We start from the raw sequence: 16,323 nt of genomic DNA on the forward strand, positions 1-16,323 counted from the left end.
TCCATGTTTTTCTTAATTATGTACAAGTCTTTGAGTCTGTTTAGCATGAAATCCAATTGTCAGAGATCATACAGTAATTTAAATTTTTAAATTTATTGCTTTCATTTATCCAACTTTATTCTCTACTCTTCTAATATTTTTATGTATTTCTCTACATTAGAAAGCCTATTTCCATAAAATTTATTGTCTCTCTCAATTAATATTAAAGAAAAGATGAATGGGACATGTATGCATTTTTCACCTCTTCAACATTGTATAACTTTGCCTTTATAGCACCAAATGTTTTTATATGTATCCATGTGTCTTTGATGCCCTTGGTATGTTTCCAAGATTTGTGTTTACATTTCATGTATGTTTTTGCTATGAAGGAAGGCACGTTTTAAAAAATGAATACCATTTAGACATGAAGATATTACTCTGCCATATAATTGCATAATGAGATGCATACTAAAATAGAATAAAGACCAGTCTATTACTTAATTATAACTCAAATCAGATAACAGTTAATCAGATACTTTCCCAGTCAGTTTCATGATGGTACTTTTAGATCTGTGAGAAATGTGAAAAGCCCTGCTGTAACCACTTCTATAGAATGTGTGCTCATGGATATCATTGATTGTAGATGTCCAAATGTTTTGTGTACTCAGTCATTTATAATTATTCACTTTTGATAAATTGCTCTATTTTATTTCAACTGAAACTTTGTACTATGAAACTCCTACATATTTGTGAATACATGTTTCCCCATATCTTATCAACATTTCATATAAATGTATAATTCTGACACATTTTATTTCTTGTATAATATATGTTTGCGGGCTGGAGAGATGGCTCAGAGGTTAAGAGCACCGACTACTCTTCCAGAGGTCCTGAGTTCAATTTCCCAGCAACCACATGGTGGCTCACAACCATCTGTAATGAGATCTGGCGCCCTCTTCTGTATACATAATACATAAATAAATCTTAATATATATATATATATATATATATATATATATATATATATATGTGTGTGTCTTTGCATAAATGTTTAAGACCTTATGTGTTGTTTGCCTTGTATGTTGTCATTCATTGTAATCAGTCTTTTATAGTTCACAGACAATAAAATTTCAACAATAAGTTAGTGTTAGTTATATCTACAATTTTAATTAAATTAAAACTCAGCCAGATTCTATCTTTGTGAATATATTTACTTTGTTGACTTTTAAAAGCATATTTTCTCTATTTAGAAAACAAATGAGGAAAAAAACCCAACCAGAACAAAATGAACAAAGATTATCAAAACAAAGTAAAGTGTGTAGAATACATGGAAATATAGACACACTCACATACACAAACATATGTTTACACGCTGGTGTACAGCCTGCAATATAATAAGCAAAAACAATAGTGGCATAAATCTTGGGGGAGTAACCAACAAACATTGGATTTGACTTTTAGTCCAATCCATGAAATGGAAAACATACCTGACACTAATTTCTTGTTTCAAAGCAGCTAAAGCTAGATAGCTCAAGGACCTAGAGAAAACCAAATACTACAATTCTAGTAAATAACACAGCAATAAAATGCCTTATAATGGCATTTTGGAATATATCAGGGCCTTTCTCAACTATTGTCAAAGAAACTTCCTCAAGCAGCACATGAGAGCCAATATAGAGACCCACAAACAGACATTATGCTGAGAATATTAGACCTTGGAATTCTCTGCCCTAAACTCTGTGCTTCCATCTAATCCCTCCCCGCAGGGCTCAGGGAACACTGTGGCAGATGAGACACAAAGAGTGTTGGAGGCAGAAGGCATATAGGACACCAAGGGAACAAGACCCTCTACATCATCAAGATAAATGCACACATGAACTCACAGAAACTGTGACAACATACACAAGGCCTGCACTGGTCCTTAACAATTGGGATCCCAGAGCTAAAACTAGAGTGTTCACATTCTTCCATACCTAACCAAGTATCTATTTCCAATTGCTAGGCAATTGCAAATAAAAGTCTAGTTTTCTCTAAGAGAGTCTCACTTAGGCAACAAAATCTTCTTTTAAGTATAGGCTACAAAGATACAGTAGATTCCCAAGAGAAAACAATCATGTCTTTGCAGCTTCCTTGTATCATAATGTCCTGTCAGGGCATTTCATTTATTTTATTTTATTTTTTGTATGTATTATGGCTTCTAGATAAGTGGTTTCATAAGGTTCCTGAGAGTGTGAACAAGTGGGTCTTTATGTGTATACTTGCTTATGTGCTTTCTTAGACAATTCTCCTCTTGTGTGGTAGTTTTGTACTATTCAGATATATTAGTTTTTGTTTCATATGCTTCTGTTTTATACTACATTTTATAAGTATTCCATAGAAGCCTGATTTTTTTCTAATGAGAGATAGAATGGGATTTGATCTGAGCAGGAGAAGAAGAGAATGGGGAAACAGAAAGTAGGATATATCATGTATTTAAAAAAGATATTTTCGATAAGTGAAAAAGGAAAGACAAAAAAGACATAAAAATATAATTGGAAACCATAATATCTAAGCAAATGACGAGTAAGCTAAATTATGAAAAAGCAGAGAATTATGAGTCCCCAAACTTACAAGATATCATGATTTCAATTCTTAAATTTTCTTATTTATTGGAAATAGATTTTTTTCATACACTATATTCTTATCATGGTTTTCATTACCCCACTCCTCCCAGATCATCCCCACCTTTCTACCCACCCCAAAACACACCCTTTCTTTTTCCTTCTCAGTTAAAACACAGAGACATGTAAGATAAATTAGTACATAAGTAAATAAAACCAATACAATCTAGTAAAATCATACAAATAGAAAAAGTCATAAATCTCCATTGAGATCTGCAGCAGTGAAAAATTGGCCATAAGACAAGTGGACATTGTTTTTAAAATGAGCTCATGCTCTTTCTTTAAAATGTAATAAATACCTTGTTGTGGAAAATCTAGACAGATTATTCCTCTAGAGATAACATGTGTCTCAAGATAAAATTTATTAAAATAAGCAATGGTCAAATGTATTCTTATAGTAACAATTACAGATATTATTGTTAGAGTCAGAACCTGGAAGAAAGATATTTATACTCTCAGACAATATACTTTAAGCTAAGGTACTTCTTTAATAAGCAACTCTCCAGGTCAAGTATTCCAATATTCTAACAGAATCCAACATACATATCAATTCACATAAACAAGGACTGCATTGACTAATAAATAAATGATTATTAATCAATTTTATTAATTACTTCTTACTTCCCTATGAAAAAATTGACCTGAAATGAAAAATGAAATGGAAGATAAGCTTATTTTGTTTCCTAATGTATAAGAAATACCATCATTATTTAAGGAAAGACACATAGGATTCAGGTGGGCTGCAGGTGGTGAGATTTGGATCTATCATCATTTCAAAGTAGAGGACAAGGAATCTGAGAATGAAGGCCAAAGCTTGAGGTAGGTACAACCTTCAAAATTCTGTGAATAATGACCTACTTTCAGTATATAAGCTCAAACACTTTGAAATCCTACCTTTCCCTCCTTCAAAATTCTCCCCCATACCAGAAATCAGTATCACAAAACAATGAATTAGAAAAAGAACAGCAGTCATCATTAAAATATTCCAAATTTCAGACCCATATCCAATATCTAAGTGTAATATTGAGATAATCTGGGCCATGTTGTGACATCCCATAACATCAGGTCTGCTAGCTGTAATACACATTACCTCTATGTGGGTTCAGTTCCACAGCAGGCATATTACCTTCCTCAGCAGAAGGCATTCCAGATGCAATATGGTCTTAGGCCTTCTCTAATTACAGGACTCTGGACTTACTTTAGACCATTGTCAGTTAATTTTGAAACCTTGATGGAAACTGCCATGGGCTACTCCTGTTTACAACTCTTTTTACTTCCTGCAACACAGAACCATTTTTAAATGCTGCCAATCCTGTAACCATCTTAATCTGTATCATGATGGCTTGTGTAATAGTTACAACAATCTCTTTGTGATAACCCATGGTAATAAGTCTGTATTTCATCAGTTTATATCAGGGATCCATTTGACCGGCATTTTCAATCAAATACATTCCCAAGGAATTGCCATATTCTCATTTGGAGTCTTCTATGGGTGCTCTTTTAAAGTGAGGGGGACCTACATATTTTTACTGTGCACAGCATAAGTGTTCTGCTTTGTGGTATTGGTGGTATTCCTTTCTTTGCCAATTCCAGGAGCTTTGTTACAAACTGACTACAACTTTAAGTCACTGGCAAGATTAAGGAATTGGTTATTGCTCTCTATTAGTTCTTTGAGAATTGTGTTCAGTGGGTACTGTAGATTTTCTTCCCCTTCTTCCAATTATATTAGATCTAACACCTATGTGTAGCCCAAGAACTTTCTGCCATACTTTTCTACCCTCAAGGAAAATGAGTCCTAGTCTTAAAGTTTTTGGATTGTATTCCACTGGAACATAGTTGACTAACCCAGTGTATAACTCTTGAAAATAATTCTCATTTCTTCTCCCCATGGATGTGTCAAATGTCAGTAATTCTTCAGCTAGTGGCAGGTCTTTATGACTACCTCCAATCTCAATTGAGGGATTTGGTCCTCTGTGTGCTTGCACTAGGTTTGTGCATGTTGTCACACTTAATGTGAGTTCATATGCTCACCTGACTTATTGTGGGCTAAGAAATTGTTTTCTTATAGTAATCAACCATGGTTCTTACTATCTTTCCACTCCTTCATGAGCCTGGTGAGGAAGGGATATGATGTTCCAAAGGGCTGAAAATTATCCACTCTTATTTCATGTACCTTGGCCAACTTTTTCTCTCTGTGTTAGTCACCACCTGCTCCAAATAGAAACATCTTTTTGTGTTAGTTAACTTGGAGTTCACTCTTTTTACAGTTTTTAATATAAAACCTGTTTCGTTAGAAATTAAATACTCGCTTGTGATTTTGATCAAAATATAAAAAGGAATTTGTAGATCAGCAGCCTAAAGACAATGGGTAATAACGTTGGACTCACCTTAGTAGGCTTAAGAAAATGAGAATATGGTAAATGAAGACCACATGAGAAGGGGAGGAAGCAGAGAGCTAGGGAGGCCCACAGAAATCCACAAAGATACCCCCCGCAAAAGACTGCTGGCAATGGTCGAGAGACAGCAGGAACTGACCTACTCTGGTGATGGGATGGCCAAACACCCTGATAGTTGTGCCATAAACCCCATCCAAGGACTGAGGAATCTGTATGCAGACATCCACGGCTGGGCCCCTGGTGGAGCACTGGGAGTCTAATTAGTGAGAAAGAAGAGGGTTTATATGAATGAGAATTGTTGAAGCCAAGGTTGGATAAAGTACAGGGACAAATAACCAAATGAATGGAAGCACAGGATCTATGAACCAAAGGCTGAGGGGTCCCCAACTGGATCAGGCCCCCTGAATGGGTGAAACAGTCATTTGGCTTGATCTGTTTGGGAGGCAGCTGTGTGTTGGTGCCGGGTCCTGAGCTCGTTGCATGAGTTGGCTGTTTGAATCCTGGGACCTATGCAGCGACGCTTGGCTCGGTCTGGGAGGGGGGGACTGGACCTGGCTGGACTGAGTCTACCAGGTCGATCCTGGTCCTCGGGGGAGACCTTGATCTGGAGGAGGTGGGAATGGTGGGTGGGCTGGGGGGAGGGAGAAGGGGGCGAGAATGGGAGAACAGGGGAATCTGTGGCTATTATGTTGAACTGAATGGTGTTGTAAAATAAAAAATAAAAAAAAAAAGAGGAGATAAGCTATTGTGGGTATTCTTGGAAATATAGTGTACCTTGTTCCCTGCTCCTTTCCTGATGAATTCCATCTCCCCCTCCTCCTCCTTGTCTTCCTTCTACCTCTTCTTTCTCCCCATTTGTAACATCTTTGAGGTTCACAGGCCTGGAAGTAAGGAAGCCAGGTGACTATAGAAATAAAATTCTGCACTTAAAAATAAAAGTGAAAAAAAAAAAAAGAAAATGAGAATAGAAAACAAGAGGTCTCAGGGTGAGATGGATGTGTAGACAGTATTTTCATGGTACAAGATGAGTAGGAAGTGTCAGAGTAACAAAGGAGAGAGTTCATTCCCTGCAGTGCATGAAATGGGAAGTCACTGAAATCAAGAAAGAGGTGTCATGACCCATATAAACAAGGAAAACAGAAAGGCAATGTAGTGAGCTGAAGGAAACTGTCCACATTTCCAACATGGAAACCAGATAATAGCAGAATGGTGGACCCATACAGGATAAGGCATCTGGGCAAAGAGCTCTGTTTCTGAAAGACTGACATTCATTTTCAAAGGAGAGACTTGTGATGCTGGTGTTAACCTAGTGGGATAGTTTTCTGTTACAGTATTCCTTTCATCATGGCACACTAGATCTGTGAACACAGGGACTTCATTTATTCACAATTCATAGAATACTATAATCAGGGGACCACTGGAACATGATCCTGGTCAGTCAAATACAAAGAAGGCTGGGGGTCCCACTGAGTGAGCTTGTGTATGTCACATGGCCACAAGAGGCAGTCATGGACAGTGGCCTATTCAGATGCAGATATTCTGATTAAAGTCAAGGGGAAAGAGGCTTGAGTGGTTATATTTTTATGTCTCTCCCTCTGTGATGAGAAGTGAGCCTATTCTTTTTAGCAATTATGGCAGTATAGATATACTAAGCACATAGTCAACAATTTTTGTATTATCCACATTTTTTTTCTTTCTGTACTTGGTCTACCATACCGTGGGACTAAGAACTATAGGCTACAAGCTTACCCCTACAGATGTGCACACTGCTAAATAGGCTGTGAAACAGTGAGGTGCTCATACTAAGGCTAACAGAATGGATACAAAAACAGGACCCATCTTACTGCTGCATACAAGAAACACACTTCAAATTAAAAGAGAGACACTACCTAAGAATTAAAGGCTGGGAAAAAACTTTCCAATCAAATGGTCTTAAGAAGCAAGCAGGTGTAGCCATCCTAATATCCAGTAAAATAGACTTCAAACTAAAATCAATCAAAAGAGATCGAGAAGGGCATTACATACTCATCAAAGGAAAGATCCACCAAGTGGAGTTTCAATTCTGAACACTTATGCCCCAAACACAAGGGCACCCACATATGTAAAAGAAACATTACTAAAGCTTAAACCACATATAAAACCCCACACATTAATAGTGGGAGACTTCAACACCCCACTTTCACCACTGGACAGATCTCCCAAATCAAAACTTAACAGAGAAATAAAGGACTTAATGATATTATGACTCAAATGGACTTAATCGATATCTACAGAACATTCCATCCTAACAAGAAAGAATATACCTTCTTCTCAGCACCCCATGGAACCTTCTCTAAAATCAACCACATAATTGGCCACAAAGCAAATCTCAACAGATACAAAACAATTGGAATAACCTCCTGCATTCTATCAGACCACCAAAGGTTTAAAGTTAGATTTCAACAACAAAAACTACAGAAAGCATACAATCCCATGGAAACTGAATAATGCTCAACTGATTCACCAATGGGTTAAGGAAGAAATAAAGAAAGAAATTAAAGACTTCCTAGAGATCAATGAAAATGAATATACCACATAACCAAACTTATGGGACACTGTGAAAGCAGTGCTAAGAGGGAAATTCATAGCACTAAATGCCCACATAAAGAAGTTGGAGAAATCTCACACTAATCACTTAACAGCACACCTGAAAGCTCTAGAGCAAGAAGAAGCAAAGTCACCCAGGAAGAATAGATGCCAGGAAATAATAAAATTGAGAGCTGAAATCAATAAAACAGAAACAAAGAGAACAATACAAAGAATTAATGAAAAAAATAGTTGGTTCTTGAACAAAATCAACAAGATAGACAAGCCCTTATGCAAACTAACCAAAAGGCAGAGAGATAGCATCCAAATTAACAAAATCAGAAATGAAAAGGGGGACAAAACAACAGACAATGAGGAAATCCAGAAAATCATCAGGTCAAACTTCAAAAACCTCCACTCCATAAAACTGGAAAAATCTAAAAGAAATGGATAATTTTCTGGATAGGTACCACATACCTAAGTTAAATCAAGACCAGATAAACTACTTAAATAGTCTAATAACCCCCAAGGAAATAGAAACCTGTTGCTGGAGAGCTTCTCTCCAGGTTCCCCAAGCCCCGCAGTCCCACAATCTACATATAAAATAATCACTCAGACACTTATATCACTTATAAACTGTATGGCCGTGGCAGGCTTCTTGCTAACTGTTCTTATATCTTAAATTAACCCATTTCTATAAATCTATACCTTGCCACGTGGCTGGTGGCTTCCCAGCGTCTTCACATGCTGCTTGTCCTGGCGGTGGCTGCAGTCCCTCCCCTCAGCCTTCTGCTTCCCAGAATTCTCCTCTCTCCTTGTCTCACCTACTTCCTGCATGGCAACCTACTTCCTGCCTGGTCACTGGCCATCAGTGTTTTATTTATATATAGAGCAATATCCACAGCAGAAACCATCATTAAAACTCTCCCAACCAAAAAAAAAGCCCAGGACCAGATGGTTTCAGCGCAGAATTCTACCAGATCTTCAAAGAAGAGTTAATACCAATACTCTTTAAATTGTTCCACATAATAGAAACAGAAGGAACTTTACCAAACTCCTTCTATGAGGATACAATTACCCTGTATCCAAAACCAAACAAAGATGCAACAAAAAAAGAGAGCTACAGACAGATCTCCCTCATGAACATTGATGCAAAAATACTCAATAAAATACTGGCAAACAGACTCCAAGAACACCTCAAAACAATTATCCACCATGATCAAGTAGGCTTCATCCCAGGGATGCAAGGGTGGTTCAACATACGAAAGTCCGTCAATGTAATACACCATATAAATAAACTGAAAGAAAAAAAACCACATGATCATCTCACTAGATCCTGAAAAGGCATTTGACAAAATCCAACACCCCTTCATAATAAAGGTCTTAGAGAGATCAAGAATACAGGGAACATACCTAAACATAATAAAGGCAATTTATAGCAAGCCAACAGCCAACATCAAATTAAATGGAGAGAAACTCAAAGCTATTCCACTAAAATCAGGAACAAGGCAAGGCTGTCCACTCTCCCCATACTTGTTCAATATAGTACTTGGACTTCTATCCAGAGCAATAAGACAACGTAAGGAGATTAAGGGGATACAAAATGGAAAGGAAGAAGTCAAGCTTTCCCTATTTGCAGATGACATGATAGTATAGTTGAGTGACCCCAAAGATTCAACCAAGGAACTGATAACTCTTATAAACACCTTCAGTAGCATAGCCGGATACAAGATCAACTCAAAAAAATCAGTAGCCCTCCTATATACAATTGACAAACAGGCTGAGAAGGCAATTAGAGATACATCACCCTTTAAAATAGCCACAAATGATGTAAAATACCTTGGGGGTAACACTAACTAAGCAAGTAAAGGACCTATATGACAAGAACTTTTAGTCCCTGAAAAAAGAAATTGAAGATGTCAGAAAATGGAAAGATCTCCCATGCTCACGGATAGGCAGGATTAACATAGTAAAAATAGCAATCTTACCAAAATCAATCTACAGATGCAATACAATCTCCATCAAATTACCAACACAATTCTTCACAGACCTGGAAAGAATAATATTAAACTTCATATGGAAAAACAAAAATCCCAGGATAGCCAAAAGAATCCTGTGCAATAAAACAGCCTCTGGAGGCATCACAATTCTTGACCTCAAGCTCAACTATAGAGCTACAGTAATAAAAACAGCTTGGTGCTGGCATAAAAACTGACATGTGGACCAATGGAATCGAATTGAAGACCCTGACATTAATCTGCATACCTATGAACATATAATTTTTGACAAAGAAGCCAAAAGTGTACAATGGAAAAAAGAAAGCATCTTCAACAAATGGTGTGGGCATAACTGAATATCAACGTGTAGAAGGCTGCAAATAGATCCATATCTGTCACCATGCACAAAACTTAAGTCCAAGTAGATCAAAGACCTCAACATAAATCCAGTTACTCTGAACCTGCTAGAAGAGAAAGTAGGAAGTAGTCTTGAATGCATTGGCATAGGAGATCACTTCCTAAATATAACACCAGTAGCACAGACACTGAGAGAAACAATCAGTCAATGGGATCTCTTGAAACTGAGAAGCTTTTGTAGAGCAAAGGATATGGCCAACAAGGCAAAACGACAGCCTACAGAATGGGAAAAGATCTTCACCAACCCCACATCTGACAGAGGACTGATATCCAGAATATATAAAGAACTCAAGAAATTAGACATCAAAAAGACCAACAGCCCAATTAAGAAATGGGCTATAGAACTAAACAAAGAATTCTCAACAGAGGAAACTCAAAGGGCTAAAGGACATTTAAGGAATTGCTCAACATCCCTAATCATCAGGGGAATGCAAATCAAAATGACCCTGAGATACCACCTTACACCTGTCAGAATGGCTAAGATCAAAAACACTGAAGACCTCTTATGCTGGAGAGGATGTGGAGCAAGGGAAACTCTCTTTCACTGTTGGTGGAAATGCAAACTTGTACAACCACGTTGGAAATCAATATGTTGCTTTCTTAGAAAATTGGGAATCAATCTCTCCTAAAATCCAGCTATACCTCTCTTGGGCATATAACCAAGGAATGCTCAATCATACCACAAGGGCACTTGCTCTGCTATGTTCCTATCAGCATTGTTCATAATAGCCAGAACCTAGAAACAACCTAGATGCCCTTCACCTGAAGAATGGATAAATAAAATGTGGTACATATACACAATGGAATACTACTCAGCAGAGAAAAACAATGACATGAGGTTTGTAGGCAAATGGATGGATCTAGAAAAAATCATCCTGAGTGAAGTAACCCAGACTCAGAAAGACAAATATGGTATGTACTCACTCATAGGAGGATACTAGATGTGGAGCAAGGATGACTGGACTGCTACTCACATCACCAGTGAGGCTACCTGGAAAACAGGACCCCAAGACACGGGGATCACCCAATGATGACGGAGAAATGGATGAGATCTACATGAACAGCCTGGACATGAGTGGGAGTAATGAAGGGCGAGGGTCGAGGGAAAGAGAGCCTGTGGGAGCGGGAGATCCCAGCTGGATCAATAACAGAGAGGGAGAACAAGGAATAGGAGACCATGGTAAATGAAGATCACATGAGAAAAGGAAGAAACAAAGTGCTAGAGAGGACCACAGAGGGGCTTGGAGATTTAGCTCAGTGGTAGAGCGCTTGCCTAGCAAGCGCAAGGCCCTGGGTTCAGTCCTCAGCTCTGGAAGAAAAAAAAAAAAAAAGAATGCAAGCATTTCAAAGCCAGGTGGTAGTGGTGCACACCTTTAAGCCAGGCGGTGGTGGCGCACGCCTTTAATCCCAGCACTCGGGAGGCAGAGCCAGGCGGATCTCTGTGAGTTCGAGGCCAGCCTGGGCTACCAAGTGAGTCCCAGGAAAGGCGCAAAGCTACACAGAGAAACCCTGTCTCGAAAAAACCAAAAAAAAAAAAAAGAAAAGAGGCCCACAGAAATCCACAAAGATACCCCCACAAAAGACTGCTGGCAATGGCCTAGAGACAGCCGGGAGTGACCTACTCTGGTGATGGCATGGCCAAACACCCTAATAGTTGTGCCAGAAACCCAAGGACTGAGGAATCTGGATGCAGACATCCATGGCTAGGCCCCGGGTTTATATGAGCAAGAATTGTTGAAACCAAGGTTGGATAAAGCACAGGGACAAATAGCCAAACGAATGGAAACACATGAACTATGAACCAAAGGCTGAGGGGCCCCTAACTGGATCAGGCCCTCTGAATTGTTGAGACAGTTGATTGGTTTGATCTGTTTGGGAGGCATCTAGGCAGTGGTACCAGGTCCTGGGCTCACTGCATGAGATAGCTGTTTGAAACCTGGGACTTATACAGGGACGCTTGGCTCAATCTGGGAGGAGGGGACTGGATCTCCCTGGACTGAGTCTATCAGGTCGATCTCAGTCCTCGGGGGAGGCCTTGATCTGGAGGTGGTGGGAATGGGGGGTGGGCTGGGGGGAAGTTGATGGGGGCAGGAAGGGAGAGAATAAGGGAATCTGTGGCTGTTATGTAGAACTGAATAGTATTGTAAAATAACATAAAATATAAAAAAAATAAAAATCTTAGCTTCAAAATACACAAAGTAAAAAAAAAAAAAGAGTTGATAGGATAATGGAAAAAATTAAGCAAAGGGAAAATAGAAAGAAAAAGAAAAAAAGAGAAAGTATGGAAGAGCAAGAAAGCCAGAGAAAAGAATCTTATGTCAAAACATGGAAAAACATGAATTACATATTTACAAAGAAGACGACAATTGCACACCAAATATTTCGAAATATGAAATTAAGTGAAGAAGTATTTAAATTTAGTAAAAATGGATAGAGAAGAGAGAAAAATGAACCACTGGAGAAATGTTTTGTCAATATTCACTAATACTGGAATCTGTAAACAGGGTTCTGGGGTTGTTGGGCAGTATAGAGCATGTCTAATAGTGTTCTCTATTCTCACATTACTGTATTGTAGCTATGTGTTTAATAGGACCCCAGACCTTAGCACAGATGACTCCATGATGGAAATACTATTCAGCCCATAAATCTGAGCACATAGATAGCACCACCTGTGAAAACAAAAAACAAAGGCCTAATCCATCAAAGTGTATATAGTTCTGGGAAAGTATCTAAATGTACTAACTTTGCTGTGTGGCTTCTGTATCTCTGATTCTGGCTAACTGGTCTTGTTTAATGAAATATGTCAAACCAGGATATGGTATTTGTACTTAAAATCTCACCCTGAGAAAGGCTGAATACCCAGTGTAGTCACTAGCAGGATGGTACTTTCTATTGCTTTAAACGTATGTCCAAGCAGTCTTCTCTGATAGAGGCCACAATATTTCTGGAGGTTCCACCAAGATCCCCAGATATCAGACCTCAAGACACCTGGGGTTTCAGAGCACCTTAGAGTGGGAAAGGGTATGCTGGTCAAGGAACTTCTAGGGGTTGCACAACCTGAGATGTTCCAGGTCCACTGAACTCCCTTTGATAAATTGCTTGCCAATACTTTGAAGCTTGCCACCTCCATCCCAAAGGGAAACCAATCAGAAAGTTGCCTGGTCTGTCATCTCTGGAAGAAGATCTGGTTAGGGTGCCTTCTGTTTGGACACAGAGCAGAGGTTGGATGCTGCTGTTGATTCCCTGTCTGTTCAGGTGTATGAATGTATTGAAGCCACCCCTGGTTGTCTTTGCAGTCTCTTTGTCTTTCTGTTATGTGTGTCTGTCAGTTGCTTCCCGGTATTGACCAGTAGCTTTTCTAGTGTAAATCCTCCCCATCCCCAATCCCTGGCTTAAGATCTATGTATCTTGTTGGGGACCTGAATCATTTTGGCTCTGCCATGTCACCCAAAGAAACAAAAACAAAACTCCTATCCCACTCCTGTAGTGCTTGTTTGTTTCATAGTCTGTCTCCAAATGATAGATTGGTTCCTGTGTAGAGGGGCTGAGCCTCTCATCCAGGACCCCCTGTATTCTAAGTAGAATGTACAGAGGGAGGGAGGAATAGTTTCCTGGGATACCCACTCCCCAGCCCACTCAAGCAGTCCCAGGGAAGAAGAAAAGTTAGTTCCATTCCTTCCTGTTTCATGATTTATGGCCACCTTTTAAAGAGCAATCTTCATAATTGGAAAACTCAAAACCCACCATAATCTTTTTAAAAAAATGAAAAACTTCCCTGGCCCAGCAGGGGGATTGCTACTGGAAAATACTGCATTGATTTCCTTTTTGCTCAACACTGACCAAAGAGACTTTCAACAATTTTCACTAGGTTTCTTTTAGAAGGATTAAAGAGACTTCTTTTGTCACCCAATTGGAACCAGATATTAGAAAAAAAAAAGTTATAAGAGTTAAAAACAAAATTAAAGGTATAACTAGGTCCCAAATGGTGCTGGTAGCTCATAAGGTGTTTAAGAACAGAAACTTGATTGAGGGCCAGAAAAAATCTCTTGCCTAAACTGAAAGCCATCATCACCTTCTCTGGTGATGAGATGCAGATAGACTTAAAGATAGTCAGCAAAAAATTGGTGTCTTGCCTTTTGTCAGAAGAGTATCTTCTAGCTGAAAGCCCTGCCCCCAATCAAGATACAGTTGGACTCTGCAACAAAAATTCCCAGGAATATGGGTTAAAAACCAACCCCAACCTCAGGACTGGCCCAATGCCAAGTTCCTATAAATTGTTCAACTAACCAGGTCAGCTACTCCTGTTCAAATTAAACAATACCCAATTACCCTGGGGCAAAAAGGGGGAAATTACAGTTCATATTGTGTGCCTTATAGAAACAGGCATCCTGGTGCTCTGCCAGTCACCTAGGAAAATACCTCTCCTGTCTGTGAAGAAACCTATGTCCTCTTATTCTCACGAGTCTGATTGTTCCAGGTCTATACTGTCTTAGATCTGAAAAAAAAATGCATTCTTCAGCCTTACACTTGCCTTGGTAAGTCAACTCATCTCCGCCTTTCTATGGACAGACCCAGGGGGAGGTTACAGAGAGCAACATAACTACACCAGGTTGTCTGAAAGATTTAAAGATTTGCCAACCTGTTTGATGCGATTCTAAATGCTGACCTCTTGCCCTTTTGTCAGAGTTTTCCTGGGACTATATACTCTTAAAACATGTAAATGACCTCCTTCTAACATCTACAACTGAAATAGATTATAAAAGTCCTCAGGCTATGGTATGTTGACTAAGAAAGCCCAACTTTTTACATCAAGGACTAACTATCTTGGCTATCAGCTGGAGAAAAAAGGAGCCTGTCTCAGAACAGGATTGCTGCCATCATTCAGATCACAAATCCAAAGATTAAGAGGTAAGTTCAAGAGTTCCTATGTGTGGCTAGGTATTGCTGCCTCTGGACACCAGAGATTTTGGAAATAGAAAGGCTTCTGTACACCAAGAAAAAGTAGGACACTGATCCCTGCCAGAAGCCATGTCAGTGGAACAGCAGGTGGTGACTGGGATTCAGGGTACAGCCCCCCTGGAGGTATTCCCCTTATGGATAATTCTCGGTTAGGCAAGACACCCCAACTGAGAACACAGACTTCAGAATGTCTTTTGCTTCTGCTGTGCCTTTATATGTTTGCTGTTGCTATCTTTCTATGATATCTGGCATGTTTCAATTGGGTGTGAGAAATTTCCTACTGCCAGTAAGGTAATGTGTTTATCTCACAGAAATCTCCCATTCTGCTGGGCATATTTATCTGCAAATTATTGTGAAGACGACTTCCCCCCTAAGCTATATCATCTAACTGATAATAATAACATTAGCTAATACAGAGCTTTGATGAATAAAGTATATACAAGGATATGTTTCACAGCTAAGGCTTATGAGTTCCATCTTAGGAGCTACTTTAGATCACAGCTCAGGTTAATGGTTAAGAACAACTGAATTCTCTAGGACCCAGGCTGGCCCTAATTCTCTTAACATAAAAAGATATAGTGGGCATCATTGGCTGAAATAAAGCCTTGTAATAACTTCAAGTTAGATCAGATGTTTTGACAATAACTTTAAGATGAACAAAGCACAGACTTTATGAAGATAATAGAGGCCTTTAAAGAGGAAATGAAAAATCCCCTTAAAGTAATCAAGGAAAAGACAAACAAAAAAATGGAAGAAATCAATAAACCCCTTTAAAAAAGCCAGGAAACCCAAGAAAAAGCAATCAAACAGGTGAAGGAAACAGGTCAAGCCTTGAAAATTGAAACAGAAGCAATAAAGAAGACACATACTGAGGGAATGCTGGAAATGGAAAAATCTGAGTGAACAAAAAGGAACTACAGATGCAAGTATAGCCAACAAAATGCAAGAGATGGAAGAGAGAATCTCTGGTACTGAAGATATGATAGAGGAAATAGATTCATCAGTGAAAGAAAACATTAGGGCCAACAAAGTCGTAACATAAAATGTTCAAGAAATCTGGGATACCATGAAAAGACCAAACCTAAGAATAATAGGGATAGAAGAATAATACCAGCTCAAATACCAGAAAATATATTCAACAAAATCATAGAAGAATGGCTAAGATCAAAAGCATTGATGACAACTTATGTTGGAAAGGATGTGGACCAAGGGGAACACTCCTCCACTGTTAGTGAGAGTGCAAATTTGTACAGCCACTTTGGAAATCAGTATGGCAACTACTCAGAAAATCGGGAATCAACCTACCTCAATGATACCATTCTGGGGTACATACCGAAGGAATGTTCAATC

The 16,323-nt window shown here is 38.8% G+C and overlaps 1 long non-coding RNA gene across 1 annotated transcript; it reads right to left on the reverse strand.

Annotated features, from left to right (window-relative positions):
- Nucleotides 1-2,986: 2,986 nt before the first annotated feature.
- Nucleotides 2,987-9,325, reverse strand: LOC143270572 (uncharacterized). Its single transcript, XR_013047775.1, has 2 exons — nt 8,512-9,325; nt 2,987-8,141 (listed from the first exon to the last, which is right to left on the reverse strand). It is a non-coding gene; the product is annotated as an uncharacterized LOC143270572 (long non-coding RNA).
- Nucleotides 9,326-16,323: the final 6,998 nt, after the last annotated feature.

The sequence above is a fragment of the Peromyscus maniculatus genome, chromosome 23 (assembly GCF_049852395.1).
Source record: "Peromyscus maniculatus bairdii isolate BWxNUB_F1_BW_parent chromosome 23, HU_Pman_BW_mat_3.1, whole genome shotgun sequence".
NCBI classification, from domain to species: domain Eukaryota; kingdom Metazoa; phylum Chordata; class Mammalia; order Rodentia; family Cricetidae; genus Peromyscus; species Peromyscus maniculatus.